The following is a 20,807-nucleotide window of genomic DNA, read 5'->3' as shown; positions in this document are numbered from 1 at the left end:
GGACGCCGATGGCGCACCGATTCTCAAGCCGGGCTTTTCCCGCTCGCCATTGCTATTAGGGGAATCTCGTAAGTTTTTTTCCTCCGCTTATTGATATGTTTAAACTCACGGTAATCCCGCCGACTGGGTCGCGCGCGAGCACCGCCCTTGCGATGCCGAAGGGTTCAAGGGTCTCGATCGACGGACGCGCACGACCGAACGAGGTTGCTTACAAAGATTACCACCGATCGTCGCGACGATGATGTCGCCGAGGACTCGAATTTAGGCCAACCGCCGGGTCAGGAGCGCACGGAGGCCAATTTCGCCCGCGGTCCAACCGAGGCTCGAGGGCTCATGGTTGGATGGGGCGACGATGCGTGACACCCAGCAGACGTGTCTCGCCTAATGGCTTGGGGCGCAACTTGCGCTCAAAGACTCGATGGTTCACGGATTCGCACCACACACAAGTATCGTGATTTCGCCACGCTCTTCATCGGCGCGAGAGCCGAGATATCCGCTGTCGAGAGTCGCTCAGATATTTTATGCACAAGAGAACAAAGATCATCAAGCACCGACACCGCGAACGGTGCGGGCGGCTGTAAGACGGCCCTTTTTTCGCTTTCGATTCCTTGGCGCGATTCGCACGGGTTTGTTCGCTTTGCCTCAAGAGGTTGATCCCGATCTCACCCCACCCGACGGGCGTAGGGACGACGAGACCGGCCGCCCGAGACACGGGTGGCGAGAGGCGAGGATGCACCCGCACCACCTCCGTGTTGTTTGCAACTCGCTCATGGGTCGCTCGCTAGGCAGTGTTTCGACAATGATCCTTCCGCAGTTCACCTACGGAAACCTTGTTACGACTTCTCCTTCCTCTAAATGATAAGGTTCGACTTCGCGACGTCATGGGCAAATGAACCGCCCACGCCGCCGCGATCCCAACACTTCACCGACCATTCAATCGGTAGGAGCGACGGCGGTGTGTACAAAGGGCGTGATTTAGTCAACGCGAGCCGATGACTCGCGCTACTAGGAATTCCTCGCTGAAGACCAACAATTGCAATGATCTATCCCCATCACGATGAAATTTCAAAGATTACCCGGCCCGCCGCCAAGGCTATAGACTCGCTGAATACATCACAGAAGCGCAGGCGCCCGTAACATCTAAGGGCATCACAGCACTGCTATTGCCTCAAACTTCCTTGGCCTAAAAGGCCATAGTCCTCTAAGAAGCTAGCCACGGAGGATCACCTCCGTAGCTAGTTAGCAGTCGAGGTCTCGCTCATAACTAATTAACTGCATAAATCGCTTCCACCAACTAAGAACGGCCATGCACCACCACCCATAGAATCAAGAAAGAGCTCTCACCATCAATCCTTACTATGTCCGACCCGTAAGTTTCTGTTGAGTCAATTGCCGCAGTGCTCCACTCCCGGTGGTGCCCTTCCACAATTCCTTTAAGTTTCAAATTTTGCACCATACTCCCTAACCCAAAGACTTTGATTTCATAAGGTGCCATGAGTCCTAAAAGTAACATCCGCCGATCCTCGGTCGGCATCGCTTATGGTTGAGACTAGGACGGTATCCGATCGCCTTCGAGCCCCCAACTTTCGCTCTGATTAATGAAAACATCCTTGGCAAATGCTTGCAGCTTGTTCGCCTTCATAAATCCAAGAATTTCACCTCCGACTATGAAATACGTAATGCCCCGACCGTCCCCTCGTTAATCATTACTCCGATCCCAAGGCCAACACAATAGGATCGAAATCCTATGATGTTATCCCATGCTAATGTATACAAGCGTAGGCCCGCGCTTTGAGCACTCTAATTTCTTCAAAGTAACAAATACGAGGAACGACCCGCCAATTAAGGCCAGAGCGATCGCCGCAAGAGGGACGAAAGGCATCGGTTTCACCGTGAGGCGGACCGGCCGACCCACCCCTAAGTCCAACTACGAGCTTTTTAACTGCAACAACTTAAATATACGCTATTGAGCCGGAATTACCGCGTCACCGGGCACCGCATTTGCCTCCAATGGATCCTCGTTAAGGATTTAGATTGTACTATTCCAATTACTGCACTCATAGAGCCCGGTATTGTTATTTATTGTCACTACCTCCCCGTGTCGATTGGGTAATTTGCGCTACCGCCGCCTTTCCTTGGATGTGGTAGCCGCTTTCGTGCTCCCTCCTAATCGAACCCTAATTCTCCGCCACCCGTCACCACCATAGTAGGCCACTATCCTACCATCGAAAGTTGATAGGCGTAAATTTGAATGATGCGTCACGCACAAAGGCCGTAAGCGATCCGTCGAGTTATCATGAATCATCGAGCAACGGCAAAGCCCGCCGACCTTTTATCTAATAAATGCATCCTTCCAGAAGTCGGGTTTGTTGCACGATAGCTCTAGAATTACTACGGTTATCCGAGTAGCAAATACCATCAAACAAACTATAATCGATTTAATGAGCCATTCGCAGCTTCACAAATCAATTTGTTCATACTTACACATGCATGGCTTAATCTTTGAGACAAGCATATGACTACCGGCAGATCAACCAGTAGCATTCTCCGCGACGCCGCAGAGACCGCATGGCCCTCAACATGCCCCGTGAGCTACTTAAGAGGTCATAACAGAGCACGAGCATCGTCTGTGTCAAGAGACAAATGCATAGGCATCGAGAGATGAGGGCCTCAACCCTACTCTCAAAAATATTTTCCAGATCCGAAGCACGATCGAGCACCAAAGCACCGACGAGGCCACGCCGATTTAAGGGGCGCGACTCGACACAAGGCACGATTGAGGTCCACCACGCACTCAAGGGCACGGATGGAGAAGGGACGGCAACACATCCATAATTCCATCCGCTTAGGTACGCAAAGACAGATCCCGATCGCACTTTGAGTTCGACACAACAAGGGGACTTAATGAAGAGGAGTGCGGATCGACAGCTCGATGCGCAGTAGCATGGAGCCCGCCAATACACACAACCAAAACGCCACTCATATGCCTATTATGATTAGTAGTAGCGCCCACGCACACCGCCCAATGCCCACCCAACCGAATGGTAGGGGAGCGGAAGGAACAACGAACGAGGGCGCACTACAACCGCTGGCACGAGAACTACGAGGGAAAAGTCCCACCGGACTTGGTCGAGCCAAGACCGAGCCTACAAACTCAACTTACACCCCCAAAGGCCGCTGCTGCCAAAGGACTTGGTACTAGGGTCGCGGGCGCTTCAATGCGGCAAGGGCTTGGCAAGGCCAAGGCACCGTGTGGTCGCCGACTTGGGATGCACAAGGCGCCCTAAACGTGACGGGGCGAAGGGCAAGTTAAGCTCGAGCCCATAGCAATGCATAAGCCACCCCAAGAGATCTTTGCCCAATAGGGAACTTGGTCTTGGAGTCGCTATTACATTTCTATGGGCACGGCTTGACCGCCGGAAAATTGTCACCCCTACCACCACCACGGCATGACCGACTCACCCCTGCAGAGTCGCTATGATTAACCCGACCCCCATGGGGGCTAGACGCACCCCACCTCGGCTCGGAGGGGGCACGCCGGGGCAATGGATCTCACCCCTTAAAGAGCTAAAAACTTCACAATATGCTACCAGCAACATTCGACCGTCTCAAATGCGACACTCTTCTTAGCTCAAGACATCCTGTGCACCAAGGTGCCGATGGGTGCCCGAGGCTCCCGCACATCCAAGCACCAAGTTGCCGATGGTGTCCGAGGCTCCCGCACATCCTAGCCACCGAGGTGCCGATGCCGCCCGAGGCTCCCAGACATCCGAGCCACCAAGGTGCCGATGGTGGCCGAGGCTCCCGCACGACCAAGGGCCGAGGTGCCGATGGTGGCCGAGGCCCCGCACGCACCAAGGGCCTATTTTACCGATGGTGCCCGAGGCTCCCCGACGACCAAGGGCTTAGTTTGCCGATGGTGCCCGAGCCTCTCGCACGCACCAAGGGCCTAGGTTGCCGATGGTGCCCGAGGTTCCCTGCACATCCAAGCACCAAGGTGTCGATGGTGCTCGAGGCTCCCGACGACCAAGGGCCTAGGTTGCCGACAAAGGTCCGAGGCTCCCGCACGACCAAGGGCCTAGTTTGCCGATGGTGTCCGAGGCTCCCGCACATCCCAAAGACCTAGGGGCCGATGGCGGCCGAGGCACCCGCACGACCAAGGGCCTATTTTCTCGATGGTGCCCGAGGCTCCCCGCACGACCAAGGGCTTAGTTTGCCGATGGTGCCCGAGCCTCTCGCACGCACCAAGGGCCTAGGTTGCCGATGGTGCCCGAGGTTCCCAGACATCCAAGCACCAAGGTGCCGATGGTGCTCGAGGCTCCCGCACGACCAAGGGCCTAGGTTGCCGACAAGGTCCGAGGCTCCCAGACATCATAGCACCGAGGTGCCGATGGTGCCCGAGGCTCCCGCACGACCAAGGGCCTAGGTTGCCGATGGTGCCCGAGGCTCCCGCGACATCGGCACCGAGGTGCCGATGGCGCCGCGAGGCTCCTTCATGGCCAAGGGCTTAGTTTGCCGATGGTGTCCGGCTCAGACATCCTAGCACCAAGGTGCCGATGGTGCCCGAGGCTCCCGCACGACTAAGGGCCTATGCTACGGAACGGTTCACGGAGCACCGCCGGACGGATCGCCGAGCACCGCCGGACGGATCGCGAGCACCGCCGAACCTAACCGGCATGGGGGGCACCGACGTCCGCATACGGCATGGGCCGTGCCTCGACAACCCCCGCCGCCAATATCACCTCCCCTAAAGAGCTAAAAACTTGGTCAATGCGCTACCAGTGACATTCATGTGTCCTAAATGGGGACACTTTTTACCCGACGCCCCGCACCAACAGGGCCCAACTTTAGCTTTGGTGCTCAAGGCTCCTGGCCATCCATGCACCAAGGTGCCGATGGTGCTCGAGGCTCCCGCACATCCAAGCACCAAGGTACCGATGGTGCTCGAGGCTCCCGCACGCACCAAGGGCCTAGGTTGCCGACAAAGGTCCGAGGCTCCCAGACATCATAGCACCGAGGTGCCGATGGTCTCCGAGGCTTCCCACAACCAAGGGCATAATTTGCCGATGGTGTCCGATGCTCCCGCACATCCAAGCACCAAGGTGACCGATGGTGTCTGAGGCTCCCGCACATCCAAGCATCAAGGTTACCGATGGTGTCTCGAGGCTCCCACACATCCGAGCCACCAAGGTGCCGGAGGCTCTTGTTGCGAAAGGAGGGACCGGAGGATTCATCCATTGTTGGCTATCCGAATTCTACCCTTGGATTGGGAGGGACCGACAACTCATTCATTGTTGGGTACCGAACATATAATGATATTTGAATTCTACCTTTGGTATTGGGAGGGACCCAAGACACCGACTCACCCATGATGACTTCAGATATTCCGGATACTCGCGGATGGATCGCCGAGCACCGCCGAACCTAACCGGTGGTGGGGCACCGACGCCTGGCATGCGATGGGCGTGAGCATTGCCCTCGATAACCCCCGCCGCCAATGTCTCTTCCCCTAAAGAGCTAAAAACTTGGTCAATGCGCTACCAAAGTATATACATGTGTCCTAAATAGGACACGTTTTTTTAGTTTCCATATGTCCCAAACAGGACACTTTTTTAGCCCGACGCTCGCACCAACAGGGGTCAGAGTTGTCGATGGTGCTCTGTGGGTTCTCAGACATCCGAGGCACTAAGGTGCCGACAGGGGGAGCTCCCCACATGTCCAAACGGGATGCTTTTTTGTGCCGCTTATTCCACTTAGTGACTTAGTGTTTTTAATCAAGATTTTGTCATGGCCCAAAACAAATACAAGAAGTCAATGTTGGGTCCATGAAACATGGCACGATGGGGCGTAAAATTGAACAAGTCCCCTGAGTCACCAATCAAGGGGAGCCGCACCAGACCAAAGAAAGGCCCCTCACAGCCATGTTCCACGAAGGGGGGGCGGCACGGCCAGGTGTTTAACTAACTCCTTACACCAAGTCTCCCCACCTGGGGACCCCAGGGTAGGGTCGTGCAACAGAACTAGGGGGGATGGGATAGGCGATAGGGGAGGGACGAATCGGCTTACAAAGGGTCAATCCAAAGGATCGTGGCAAGAAGGCCACTCGCCACTTACAATACCCCGTCACAGATTTAAGTCGCCTCAGCGATTCTACCCGCCGCCGTGGGAATTACGCCTGTGGAGGCGCCATGACTTGTCCGCCATGTCACCGCACTCCACGACACGCGTCTTTGGGGGCCAGAGGCCCCATCATGGGGTCGGCAATCGGGCGACGGGCGCATATGTCGCTTCTAGCCCGGATTCTCGACTTAGAGGCGTTCACCATAATCCAACAGACGGTAGCTTCACACATCGCTTTTCAACCAAGCGCCGATGACCAATTGTGCGAATCAACTGCCTCTCAGATTAGGTTGAATTACTATTGCGACGCTGCCATCAAGAGGGTAAACTAACCTGCCTCACGACGGCCTAAACCCACCACGCTCCCTATTGGTGGGTGAACAATCCAACACTTGGTGAATTTCGCTTCACAATGATAGGAAGAGCCGACATCAAGGATCAAAAGCAACGCCGCTATGAACGCTATCGCCACAAGCCGCTTATCCCCGTGGTAACTTTTCCGACACCTCTAGCTTCAAATTCAAGGTCTAAAGGATCGATAGGCCACGCTTTCACGGTTCAGATTCAGATCGAAATCGTAATCAAACGAGCTTTTACCCTTTTGTTCCACACGAGATTTCTGCTCGCTGAGCTCATCTTAGGACACCTGTATCTTTAACAGATGTGCCGCCTCACCAAACTCCCCACCGACAATGTCTTCCGCTCGATCGGCCGGGCCGGCCGCCTTTGGGTCCAAAAAGAGGGCCGTGCCATCCCGATTCACTAATAAGTAAAATAACGTTAAAAGTAGTGGTATTTCAATTTCGCCGAGAGCTCCCACTTATCCTACACCTCTCAAGTCATTTCACAAAGTCGGACTAGAGTCAAGCTCAACAGGTCTTCTTTCCTCACGATTCTCGCCAAGCCCGCTCCTTGGTCGTGGTTTCACCGGATAGTAGATGTGACAAGGGGAATCTCGTTAATCCATTCATGCGCCACTAATTAGATGACGAGGCATTTGGCTACCTTAAGAGAGTCATAGTTACTCCCGCCGCTTACCCGCCGCTTGGTTGAATTTCTTCACTTTGACATTCGTGAGCATCAAGCGTAAATCACATTGCGTGAGCATCCGCAGGACCATCGCAATGCTTTGTTTTAATTAAAAATGGATTCCCTTGTCCGCATTTCAGCTCGAGTCGACTGCTCGTCGCCTGGAAGGCCCCGAGGGAGCTGCTCTCATCCGTCTCTCTCGCCGGCAGACGCTGGCGACCCGCCTCGCCATGGAGCAGCCGAGCAAAGGCGCCAAGAATGACGGTTCGGATCGGGACCCCGTGCTCAAATTTCGTGAGCCAATCCTTTTCCCGAGGTTACGGATCCATTTTGCCGACTTCCTTGCCTACATTGTTCCATTGACCGTAGGTCGCTCACCTTGAGACTGATGCGTTATGAGTACGACCGGCGCGGACGGCACTCGGTCCTCCGGATTTTCAAGGTCACGGGCGACCGACACCACGCGACGCGGCGGTGCTTTCCGGCCATTGACTCTACCTCCTACCGAGCTGCTTCTGTGGTGGGCAGCCGTTAAATGTAAAAGATAACTCTTCCCGAGGCCCCGCCGACGCCTCCGGACTTTAACGCTGTTGCCACCACCAAGGTCCCTGCTCAGAATTTTAACCCGATTCCTCAAGCTCAAGGCTGATCGCTACTGTTGGACGGCTTCCCCGCCTCTTAGGATCGACTAACCCATGTGCAAGTGCTGCTCACATGGAACCTTTCCCTCTTCGCCTTCAAAGTTCTCATTTGAATATTTGCTACTACCACCAAGATCTCGCACCGACGGCCGCCCCGCCTGCTCAAGGCCTCGGTTTTATGGCGCACCGCCGCCTCCTACTCATCGGGTTCGCCCTTGCCCCGACGGCCGGGATAGGTCGCGCGCTTAAGCGCCATCCATTTTCGGGCTAGTTGATTCGGCAGTGAGTTGTTACACACTCTTAGCGGATTTCACTTCCATGACCACCGCCCCATTGCCTTAATCGACCAACACCCTTTGTGGGTTCTAGGTTAGCGCCAGCTGGGCACCGTGAACCCGGCTCCTGCTCATCCCAAGACGCCAGCCTCGCTACCAAAAATGGCCCACTTGAGCTCGATTCTGGGCGCTGCTCAACGGGCAAAACACTGGCCCTACCTATTTAAAGTTTGAGAATAGGTCGAGGGCGCTATGCCTCGATGCCTCTAATCATTGGCTTTACCCGACAGAACTCGCTAAGGGCTCCAAATATCCCGAGGGAAACTTCTGAGGAACCACTACTAGACGGTTCGATTAGTCTTTCGCCTCTATACCCAAGTCGATTTAACGATTTGCATCGTCAAGATCGCCATGGCCTCCACCAGAGTTTCTCTCGCTTCGCCCGCCAGCATAGTTCACCATCTTTCGTCCCGACAGCATGCTCTCACCAACCCTTCTCGAAGATCAAGGTCGGTCGGCGGTGCACCCGCGAGGGATCCCGCCAATCAGCTTCCTTGCGCCTTACGGGTTTTCTAGCCCGCTGACTCGCACACATGTCGACTTTTGGTCCGTGTTTCAAGACGGGCCGAATGGGAGCCCGCAGTCGACGCCCGAGCACGCAGTGCCGGGCACGCCGAGGCGGCGCGGCTGAATCCCACGATCGAGGCGACGACGCCTCCACGGGCGATCAAAGGCCCGGCTTGGGCCGCCACACGACCAAGCCGGTCCACGCCTCGAAGCCGATCGGCGGACGGCCTCGCTGCTCCACATCCGACCGGGCGCATCGCCGCCCCCATCCGCTTCCTCCCGACAATTTCAAGCACTTTGACTCTCTTTTCAAAGTCCTTTTCATCTTTCCTCATGCAGATTTGTTCGCCATCGGCCTCGCCCAGATTTAGCCTTGACGGAATTTACCGCCGATTAGGGTCAGATTCCCAAACAACCCGACTCAGAGATACACTGTGGTGCGACAGGTCCGCACGACGGGCTTTCACCTTCCCGCGCGCTTCTTCCAGGGACTTGGGCCCCCGTCAGCCGAGGACGCTTCTCCAGACTACAATTGGACGCCGATGGCGCACCGATTCTCAAGCCGGGCTTTTCCCGCTCGCCATTGCTACTAGGGAATCTCGTAAGTTTTTTCCTCCGCTTATTGATATGCTTAAACTCACGGTAATCCCGCCGACTGGGTCGCGATGCGAGCACCGCCCCTGCGATGCCGAAGGGTTCAAGGGTCTCGACGACGGACGCCGCACGACCAACGAGGTTGCTTACAAGATTACCACCGATCGTCATGACGATGATGTCGCCGAGGACTCGAATTTAGGCCAACCGCCGGGCCGGAGCGCACGGAGGCCAATTTCGCCATGGTCCAACCGAGGCTCGAGGGCTCATGGTTGGATGGGGCGACGATGCGTGACACCCAGCAGACGTGTCTCGCCTAATGGCTTGGGGCGCAACTTATGCTCAAAGACTCGATGGTTCACGGATTCTCGCATTCACACCAAGTATCGATTTCGCCACGCTCTTCATCGGCGCGAGAGCCGAGATATCCGCTGTCGAGAGTCGCTCAGATATTTTATGCACAAGAGAACAAAGATCATCAAGCACCGACACCGCGAACGGTGCGGCATGTAAGACGGCCCCTTTTTCGCTTTCGATTCCTTGGCGCGATTCGCGCGGGTTTGTTCGCTTTGCCTCAAGAGGTTGATCCCGCATCTCACCCCACCCGACGGGCGAGGGACGACGAGACCGGCCGCCCGAGACACGGGTGGCGAGAGGCGAGGATGCACCCGCACCACCTCCGTGTTGTTTGCAACTCGCTCAAGGGTCGCTCGCTAGGCGTGTTTCGACAATGATCCTTCCGCAGTTCACCTACGGAAACCTTGTTACGACTTCTCCTTCCTCTAAATGATAAGGTTCGACTTCGCGACGTCATGGGCAAATAACCGCCCACGCCGCCGCGATCCCAACACTTCACCGACCATTCAATCGGTAGGAGCGACGGGCGTGTGTACAAAGGGCGTGGATTTAGTCAACGCGAAATGATGACTCGCGCTACTAGGAATTCCTCGTTGAAGACCAACAATTGCAATGATCTATCCCCATCACGATGAAATTTCAAAGATTACCCGGCCCGCTTGCCAAGGCTATAGACTCGCTGAATACATCAGCAGAAGCGCGGCGCCCGTAACATCTAAGGGCATCACAGCACTGCTATTGCCTCAAACTTCCTTGGCCTAAAAGGCCATAGTCCTCTAAGAGCTAGCCACGGAGGATCACCTCCGTAGCTAGTTAGCAGTGTCGAGGTCTCGCTCGCTAACGGAATTAACTGCATAAATCGCTTCCACCAACTAAGAACGGCCATGCACCACCACCCATAGAATCAAGAAAGAGCTCTCACCATTAATCCTTACTATGTCCGACCTCGTAAGTTTCCTGTTGAGTCAATTGCCGCAGTGCTCCACTCCCGTGGTGCCCTTCCACAATTCCTTTAAGTTTCAAATTTTATGCACCATACTCCCCTAACCCAAAGACTTTGATTTCATAAGGTGCCATGAGTCCTAAAAGTAACATCCGCCGATCCTCGGCTCAAGATCGCTTATGGTTGAGACTAGGACGGTATCCGATCGCCTTCGAGCCCCCAACTTTCGCTCTGATTAATGAAAACATCCTTGGCAAATGCTTTCGCAGCTTGTTCGCCTTCATAAATCCAAGAATTTCACCTCCGACTATGAAATACGAATGCCCCGACCGTCCCTCGTTAATCATTACTCCGATCCCGGCCAACACAATAGGATCGAAATCCTATGATGTTATCCCATGCTAATGTATACAAGCGTAGGCCCGCTTTGAGCACTCTAATTTCTTCAAAGTAATAAATACGAGGAACGACCCGCCAATTAAGGCCAGAGCGATCGCCGCAAGAGGGACGAGCAGATCGGTGCTCACCGTGAGGCGGACCGGCCGACCCACCCCTAAGTCCAACTACGAGCTTTTTAACTGCAACAACTTAAATATACGCTTATTGAGCCGGAATTACCATGCCGCCGGGCACCAGACTTGCCCTCCAATGGATCCTCGTTAAGGGATTTAGATTGTACTTATTCCAATTACTGCACTCATAGAGCCCGTATTGTTATTTATTGTCACTACCTCCCCGTGTCGATTGGGTAATTTGCGCTACCGCCGCCTTTCCTTGGATGTGGTAGCCGCTTTCGTGCTCCCTCCTAATCGAACCCTAATTCTCCGCCACCCGTCACCACCATAGTAGGCCACTATCCTACCATCGAAAGTTGATAGGCGTAAATTTGAATGATGCGTCACGCACAAAGGCCGTATGATCCGTCGAGTTATCATGAATCATCGTAGCAACGGCAAAGCCCGCCGACCTTTTATCTAATAAATGCATCCTTCCAGAAGTCGGGTTTGTTGCACGATAGCTCTAGAATTACTACTACTATCCGAGTAGCAAATACCATCAAACAAACTATAATCGATTTAATGAGCCATTCGCAGCTTCACAAATCAATTTGTTCATACTTACACATGCATGGCTTAATCTTTGAGACAAGCATATGACTACCGGCAGATCAACCAGTAGCATTCTCCGCGACGCCGCAGACCGCATGGCCCTCAACATGCCCCGTGAGCTACTTAAGAGGTCATAACAGAGCACGAGCATCGTCTGTGTCAAGAGACAAATGCATAGGCATCGAGAGATGAGGGCCTCAACCCTACTCTCAAAAATATTTTCCGATCCGAAGCACGATCGAGCACCAAAGCACCGACGAGGCCACGCCGATTTAAGGGGCGACTCGGACACAAGGCACGATTGAGGTCCACCACGCACTCAAGGGCACGGATGGAGAAGGGACGGCAACACATCCATAATTCCATCCGCTTAGGTACGCAAAGACAGATCCCGATCGCACCCTTGAGTTCGACACAACAAGGGGACTTAATGAAGAGGAGTGCGGATCGACAGCTCGATGCGAGTAGCATGGAGCCCGCCAATACACACAACCAAAACGCCACTCATATGCCTATTATGATTAGTAGTAGCGCCCACGCACACCGCCCAATGTACCCACCCAACCGAATGGTAGGGGAGCGGAAGGAACAACGAACGAGGGCGCACTACAACCGCTGGCACGAGAACTACGAGGGAAAAGTCCCACCGACTTGGTCGAGCCAAGACCGAGCCTACAAACTCAACTTACACCCCCAAAGGCCGCTGCACCAAAGGACTTGGTACTAGGGTCGCGCGCGCTTCAATGCGGCAAGGGCTTGGCAAGGCCAAGGCACCGTGTGGTCGCCGACTTGGGATGCACAAGGCGCCCTAAACGTGACGGGGCGAAGGGCAAGCCAAGCTCGAGCCCATAGCAATGCATAAGCCACCCCAAGAGATCTTTGCCCAATAGGAACTTGGTCTTGGAGTCGCTATTACATTTCTATGGGCACGGCTTGACCGGCCGGAAAATTGTCACCCCGCCACCACCGCCGGCGACCGACTCACCCCTGGTGAGTCGCTATGATCGACCCGACCCCATGGGGGGCTAGACGCACCCCACCTCGGCTCGAGGGGGGCACGCCGGGGCAGCCGGATCTCACCCCTTAAAGAGCTAAAAACTTCACAATATGCTACCAGCAACATTCGACCGTCTCAAATGCGACACTCTTCTTAGCTCAAGACATCCTGTGCACCAAGGTGCCGATGGGTGCCCGAGGCTCCCGCACATCCAAGCACCAAGTTGCCGATGGTGTCCGAGGCTCCCGCACATCCTAGCCACCGAGGTGCCGATGGTGTCCGAGGCTCCCGCACATCCTAGCCACCGAGGTGCCGATGCTGCCCGAGGCTCCCGCACGACCAAGGGCCGAGGTGCCGATGGTGGCCGAGGCCCCCGCACGACCAAGGGCCTATTTTACCGATGGTGCCCGAGGCTCCCGCACGACCAAGGGCTTAGTTTGCCGATGGTGCCCGAGCCTCTCGCACGACCAAGGGCCTAGGTTGCCGATGGTGCCCGAGGTTCCCGCACATCCAAGCACCAAGGTGTCGATGGTGCTCGAGGCTCCCGCACGACCAAGGGCCTAGGTTGCCGACAGTGTCCGAGGCTCCCGCACGACCAAGGGCCTAGTTTGCCGATGGTGTCCGAGGCTCCCGCACATCCCAGCACCTAGGGGCCGATGGCGGCCGAGGCACCCGCACGACCAAGGGCCTATTTTCTCGATGGTGCCCGAGGCTCCCGCACGACCAAGGGCTTAGTTTGCCGATGGTGCCCGAGCCTCTCGCACGACCAAGGGCCTAGGGTTGCCGATGGTGCCCGAGGTTCCTCAGACATCCAAGCACCAAGGTGCCGATGGTGCCTCGAGGCTCCCGCACCACCAAGGGCCTAGGTTGCCGACAAGGTCCGAGGCTCCTCAGACATCATAGCACCGAGGTGCCGATGGTGCCCGAGGCTCCCGCACGCACCAAGGGCCTAGGTTGCCGATGGTGCCCGAGGCTCCCGCACATCGGCACCGAGGTGCCGGCGGCGCCCGAGGCTCCTTCATGGCCAAGGGCTTAGTTTGCCGATGGTGTCCGGCTCTCAGACATCCTAGCACCAAGGTGCCGATGGTGCCCGAGGCTCCCGCACGACCAAGGGCCTATGCTACGAACGGTTCACGGAGCACCGCACGGACGGATCGCCGAGCACCGCCGGACGGATCGCCGAGCACCGCCGAACCTAACCGGCGGTGGGGGCACCGACGTCCGCATACGGCATGGGGCCGTGCCTCGACAACCCCGCCGCCAATATCACCTCCCCTAAAGAGCTAAAAACTTGGTCAATGCGCTACCAGTGACATTCATGTGTCCGAAATGGGGACACTTTTTTACCCGACGCCCCGCACCAACAGGGCCCAACTTTAGCTTTGGTGCTCAAGGCTCCTGGCCATCCATGCACCAAGGTGCCGATGGTGCTCGAGGCTCCCGACATCCAAGCACCAAGGTACCGATGGTGCTCGAGGCTCCCAAGACGCACCAAGGGCCTAGGTTGCCGACAGTGTCCGAGGCTCCCGTACATCATAGCACCGAGGTGCCGATGGTCTCCGAGGCTTCCCACAACCAAGGGCATAATTTGCCGATGGTGTCCGATGCTCCCAAGACATCCATGCACCAAGGTGCCGATGGTGCCTCGAGGCTCCCGCACATCCAAGCATCAAGGTTACCGATGGTGTCCGAGGCTCCCACACATCCGAGCCACCAAGGTGCCGGAGGCTCTTGTTGCGAAAGGAGGGACCGGAGGATTCATCCATTGTTGGCTATCCGAATTCTACCCTTGGATTGGGAGGGACCGACAACTCATTCATTGTTGGGTACCGAACATATAATGATATTTGAATTCTACCTTTGGTATTGGGAGGGACCCAAGACACCGACTCACCCATGATGACTTCAGATATTCCGGATACTCGCCGGATGGATCGCTTGAGCACCGCCGAACCTAACCGGTGGTGGGGGCACCGACGCCTGCATGCGATGGGCGTGAGCATTGCCCCGATAACCCCGCCGCCAATGTCTCTTCCCCTAAAGAGCTAAAAAACTTGGTCAATGCGCTACCAGCGCATATACATGTGTCCAAATAGGACACGTTTTTTTAGTTTCCATATGTCCAAACAGGACACTTTTTTAGCCCGACGCTCCGCACTAACAGGGGTCAGAGTTGTCGATGGTGCTCTGTGGCTCTCAGACATCCGAGGCACTAAGGTGCCGACAAAGGGGGAGCTCCCCACATGTCCAAACGGGACAGCTTTTTTTGTGCCGCTTATTCCACTTAGTGACTTAGTGTTTTTAATCAAGATTTTGTGCTGGCCCAAAACAAATACAAGAAGTCAATGTTGGGTCCATGAAACATGGCACGATGGGGCGTAAAATTGAACAAGTCCCCTGAGTCACCAACAAGGGGGAGCCGCACCAGACCAAAGAAAGGCCCTCACAGCCATGTTCCACGGGGGGGGCACGGCCAGTGTTTAACTAACTCCTTACACTAAGTCCCCACCGGGGACCCTGTGGTAGGGTCGCAATGTAACTAGGGGGATGGGATAGGCGATAGGGAGGGACGAATCGGGCTTACAAAGGGTCAATTCAAAGGATCGTGGCAAGAAGGCCACTCGCCACTTACAATACCCCGTCACAGATTTAAGTCGCTCAAGAAGGATTCTACCCGCCGCCGGTGGGAATTACGCCTGTGGAGGCGCCATGACTTGTCCGCCATGCGTCACCGACTCCACGACACGCGTCTTGGGGCCAGAGGCCCCATCGCTGGTCGGCAATCGGCGACGGGCGCGCATATGTCGCTTCTAGCCCGGATTCTCGACTTAGAGGCGCTCAACATAATCCAACAAGACGGTAGCTTCACACATCGGGTTTTCAACCAAGCGCCGATGACCAATTGTGCGAATCAACGTTCCTCTCGATTAGGTTGAATTACTATTGCGACGCTGCCATCAAGAGGGTAAACTAACCTGCCTCACGACGGCCTAAACCCACCACGCTCCCTATTGGTGGGTGAACAATCCAACACTTGGTGAATTTCGCTTCACAATGATAGGAAGAGCCGACATCAAGGATCAAAAGCAACGCCGCTATGAACGCTATCGCCACAAGCCGCTTATCCTCGTGGTAACTTTTCCGACACCTCTAGCTTCAAATTCAAGGTCTAAAGGATCGATAGGCCACGCTTTCACGGCTCAGATTCAGATCGAAATCGTAATCAAACGAGCTTTTACCCTTTTGTTCCACACGAGATTTCTGCTCGCTGAGCTCATCTTAGGACACCTGCTATCTTTAACAGATGTGCCGCCTCACCAAACTCCCCACCGACAATGTCTTCCGCTGATCGGCCGGCCAAGCCGCCTTGGGTCCAAAAAGAGGGCCGTGGCCTCATCCGATTCACTAATAAGTAAAATAACGTTAAAAGTAGTGGTATTTCAATTTCGCCCGAGAGCTCCCACTTATCCTACACCTCTCAAGTCATTTCACAAAGTCGGACTAGAGTCAAGCTCAACAGGTCTTCTTTCCTCACGATTCTCGCCAAGCCTGCTCCTTGGTCGTGGTTTCACCGGATAGTAGATGTGACAAGGGGAATCTCGTTAATCCATTCATGCGCGCCACTAATTAGATGACGAGGCATTTGGCTACCTTAAGAGAGTCATAGTTACTCCCGCCGCTTACCCGCCGCTGGTTGAATTTCTTCACTTTGACATTCGTGAGCATCGCGTAAATCACATTGCGTGAGCATCCGCAGGACCATCGCAATGCTTTGTTTTAATTAAATAATGGATTCCCTTGTCCGCATTTCAGCTCGAAGTCGACCGTTCGTCGCCTCGGAAGGCCCCGAGGGAGCTGCTCCTCCGCCTCTCGGCCAAGACGCTGGCGACTCGCCTCGCCATGGAGCAGCCGAGCAAAGGCGCCTAAGAATGACGGTTCGGATCGGGACCCCGTGCTCAAATTTCTCGAGCCAATCCTTTTCCCGAGGTTACGGATCCATTTTGCCGACTTCCTTGCCTACATTGTTCCATTGACCGTAGGTCGCTCACCTTGAGACCTGATGCGTTATGAGTACGACCGGCGCGACGGCACTCGGTCCTCCGGATTTTCAAGGTCACGGGCGCACCGACACCACGCGACGCAGCGGTGTTCTTCCGGCCATTGACTCTACCTCCTACCGAGCTGCTTCTGTGGTGGGCGTGCCGTTAAATGTAAAAGATAACTCTTCCCGAGGCCCCCGCCGACGCCTCCGGACTCCCTAACGCTGTTGCCACCACCAAGGTCCTTGCTCAGAATTTTAACCCGATTCCTCAAGCTCAAGGCTGATCGCTACTGTCGGACGGCTTCCCCGCCTCTTAGGATCGACTAACCCATGTGCAAGTGCCGCTCACATGGAACCTTTCCTCTTCGCCTTCAAAGTTCTCATTTGAATATTTGCTACTACCACCAAGATCTCGACCGACGGCCGCCCCGCCTGCTCAAGGCTGGTTTTATGGGCGACCGCCAAGGCCTCCTACTCATCGGGCTCGCCCTTGCCCCGACGGCCGGGTATAGGTCGCGCGCTTAAGCGCCATCCATTTTCGGGCTAGTTGATTCGGCAGTGAGTTGTTACACACTCCTTAGCGGATTTCACTTCCATGACCACCGCCCCGCTGCCTTAATCCACCAACACCCTTTGTGGGTTCTAGGTTAGCGCCAGCTGGGCACCAGAACCCGGCTCCTGCTCATCCCAAGACGCCAGCCTCGCTACCAAAATGGCCCACTTGAGCTCGATTCGTGGCGCTGCTCAACGGGCGCACCACACTGGCCCTACCTATTTAAAGTTTGAGAATAGGTCGAGGGCGCTATGCCTCGATGCCTCTAATCATTGGCTTTACCCGATAGAACTCGCTAAGGGCTCCAAATATCCCGAGGGAAACTTCGAGGAACCACTACTAGACGGTTCGATTAGTCTTTCGCCTCTATACCCAAGTCGATTTAACGATTTGCATCGTCAAGATCGCCATGGGCCTCCACCAGAGTTTCTCTCGCTTCGCCCCGCCAGCATAGTTCACCATCTTTCGTCCCGACAGCATGCTCTCACCAACCCTTCTCAAGATCAAGGTCGGTCGGCGGTGCACCCGCCAGGGATCCCGCCAATCAGCCTTCCTTGCGCCTTTACGGGTTTTCTAGCCCGCTGACTCGCACACATGTCGACTCCTTGGTCCGTGTTTCAAGACGGGCCGAATGGGGAGCCCGCAGTCGACGCCCGAGCACGCAGTGCCAAGCACGCCGAGGCGGCGCGCGGCTCAATCCCACGATCGAGGCGACGACGCCTCCACGGGCGATCAAAGGCCCGGCTTGGGCCGCCACGACCAAGCCGCCGGTCCACGCCTCGAAGCCGATCGGGCGGACGGCTCTCGCTGCTCCACATCCGACCGGGCGCATCGCGCCCCCATCCGCTTCCTCCCGACAATTTCAAGCACTTTGACTCTCTTTCAAAGTCCTTTTCATCTTTCCTCATGGTATTTGTTCGCCATCGGCCTCGCCAGATTTAGCCTTTGACGGAATTTATCACCGATTAGGGTCAGATTCCCAAACAACCCGACTCAGAGACAATACCGTGGTGCGACAGGTCCGCACGACGGGCTCACCTTCTCCGGCGCCTTTCCAGGGACTTGGGCCCGGTCCGTCACGAGGACGCTTCTCCAGACTACAATTGGACGCCGATGGCGACCGATTCTCAAGCCGGGCTTTTCCCGCTCGCTCATTGCTACTAGGGGAATCTCGTAAGTTTTTTTCCTCCGCTTATTGATATGCTTAAACTCACGGTAATCCCGCCGACTGGGTCGCTGCGCGAGCACCGCCCCTGCGATGCCGAAGGGTTCAAGGGTCTCGACGACGGACGCGCACGACCAACGAGGTTGCTTACAAGATTACCACCGATCGTCATGACGATGATGTCGCCGAGGACTCGAATTTAGGCCAACCGCCGGGCCGGAGCGCACGGAGGCCAATTTCACCAAGGTCCAACCGAGGCTCGAGGGCTCATGGTTGGATGGGGCGACGATGCGTGACACCCAGCAGACGTGTCTCGCCTAATGGCTTGGGGCGCAACTTATGCTCAAAGACTCGATGGTTCACGGATTCGCAATTCACACCAAGTATCGATTTCGCCACGCTCTTCATCGGCGCGAGCCGAGATATCCGCTGTCGAGAGTCGCTCAGATATTTTATGACAAGAGAACAAAGATCATCGGCACCGACACCGCGAACGGTGCGCGGCTGTAAGACGTGCCCTTTTTTCGCTTTCGATTCCTTGGCGCGATTCGCCGGGTTTGTCTGCTTTGCCTCAAGAGGTTGATCCCGCATCTCACCCCACCCGACGGGCGTAGGGACGACGAGACCGGCCGCCCGAGACACGGGTGGCGAGAGGCGAGGATGCACCCGCACCACCTCCGTGTTGTTTGCAACTCGCTCATGGGTCGCTCGCTAGGCGTGTTTCGATAATGATCCTTCCGCAGTTCACCTACGGAAACCTTGTTACGACTTCTCCTTCCTCTAAATGATAAGGTTCGACTTCGCGACGTCATGGGCAAATAACCGCCCACGCCGCCGCGATCCCAACACTTCACCGACCATTCAATCGGTAGGAGCGACGGGCGGTGTGTACAAAGGGCGGATTTAGTCAACGCGAGCTGATGACTCGCGCTACTAGGAATTCCTCGCTGAAGACCAACAATTGCAATGATCTATCCCCATCACGATGAAATTTCAAAGATTACCCGGCCCGCTTGCCAAGGCTATAGACTCGCTGAATACATCACAGAAGCGCAAGTATGCCCGTAACATCTAAGGGCATCACAGCACTGTTATTGCCTCAAACTTCCTTGGCCTAAAAGGCCATAGTCCTCTAAGAGCTAGCCACGAGGATCACCTCCGTAGCTAGTTAGCGTGTCGAGGTCTCGCTCGCTAACTAATTAACTGCATAAATCGCTTCCACCAACTAAGAACGGCCATGCACCACCACCCATAGAATCAAGAAAGAGCTCTCATCATTAATCCTTACTATGTCCGACCTCGTAAGTTTCCTGTTGAGTCAATTAAGCCGCAGTGCTCCACTCGGTGGTGCCCTTCCACAATTCCTTTAAGTTTCAAATTTTGCACCATACTCCCCTAACCCAAAGACTTTGATTTCATAAGGTGCCCATGAGTCCTAAAAGTAACATCCGCCGATCCTCGGTCAAGATCGCTTATGGTTGAGACTAGGACGGTATCCGATCGCCTTCGAGCCCCCAACTTTCGCTTTGATTAATGAAAACATCCTTGGCAAATGCTTTCAGCTTGTTCGCCTTTCATAAATCCAAGAATTTCACCTCCGACTATGAAATACGAATGCCCCGACCGTCCCTCGTTAATCATTACTCCGATCCCAAGGCCAACACAATAGGATCGAAATCCTATGATGTTATCCCATGCTAATGTATACAAGCGTAGGCCCGCTTTGAGCACTCTAATTTCTTCAAAGTAACAAATACGAGGAACGACCCGCCAATTAAGGCCAGTGAGCGATCGCCGCAAGAGGGACGAGCAGCATCGGTGCTCACCGTGAGGCGGACCGCCGACCCACCCCTAAGTCCAACTACGAGCTTTTTAACTCGCAATAACTTAAATATACGCTATTGAGCCGAATTACCGCTCCGCCGGCACCGCATTTGCCTCCAATGGATCCTCGTAAGGGATTTAGATTGTACTTATTCCAATTACTGCACTATAGAGCCCGGATTGTTATTTATTGTCACTACCTCCCGTGTCGATTGGGTAATTTGCGCTACCGCCGCTTTCCTTGGATGTGGTAGCCGCTTCGTGCTCCCTCCTAATCGAACCCTAATTCTCCGCCACCCGTCACCACCATAGTAGGCCACTATCCTACCATCGAAAGTTGATAGGGCGTAAATTTGAATGATGCGTCACGCACAAAGGCCGTAAGCGATCCGTCGAAGTTATCATGAATCATCGTAGCAACGGCAAAGCCCGCCGACCTTTTATCTAATAAATGCATCCTTCCAGAAGTCGGGTTTGTTGCACGATTAGCTCTAGAATTACTACTATTATCCGAGTAGCAAATACCATCAAACAAACTATAATCGATTTAATGAGCCATTCGCAGCTTCACAAATCAATTTGTTCATACTT

General features: G+C 55.0%; 1 long non-coding RNA gene and 2 pseudogenes across 2 annotated transcripts; 1 reads left to right on the top strand and 2 right to left on the bottom strand.

Moving 5' to 3' along the window:
• The first annotated feature begins 3,646 nt into the window (after positions 1 to 3,646).
• LOC128038857 (uncharacterized) lies at positions 3,647 to 13,132 on the top strand. 2 transcript variants are annotated; one of them, XR_008193662.1, is made up of 2 exons: positions 3,647 to 3,739; positions 12,942 to 13,132. It is a non-coding gene; the product is annotated as an uncharacterized LOC128038857 (long non-coding RNA). The 2 variants fall into 2 exon arrangements; XR_008193661.1 differs by lacking the exon at positions 3,647 to 3,739 and adding an exon at positions 12,806 to 12,898.
• LOC128038859 (28S ribosomal RNA) lies at positions 6,053 to 9,295 on the bottom strand (annotated as a pseudogene).
• A 2,069-nt stretch (positions 13,133 to 15,201) lies between the features above and the next one.
• Positions 15,202 to 18,466, bottom strand: LOC128038858 (28S ribosomal RNA; annotated as a pseudogene).
• Between the last annotated feature and the right edge of the window lie 2,341 nt (positions 18,467 to 20,807).

Source organism: Gossypium raimondii, unplaced genomic scaffold (genome assembly GCF_025698545.1).
Source record: "Gossypium raimondii isolate GPD5lz unplaced genomic scaffold, ASM2569854v1 Contig00323, whole genome shotgun sequence".
Lineage (NCBI taxonomy): Eukaryota > Viridiplantae > Streptophyta > Magnoliopsida > Malvales > Malvaceae > Gossypium > Gossypium raimondii.
The sequence above is the reverse complement of the archived record's forward strand: the minus strand, read 5'-3'. Positions and strand labels throughout refer to the sequence as shown.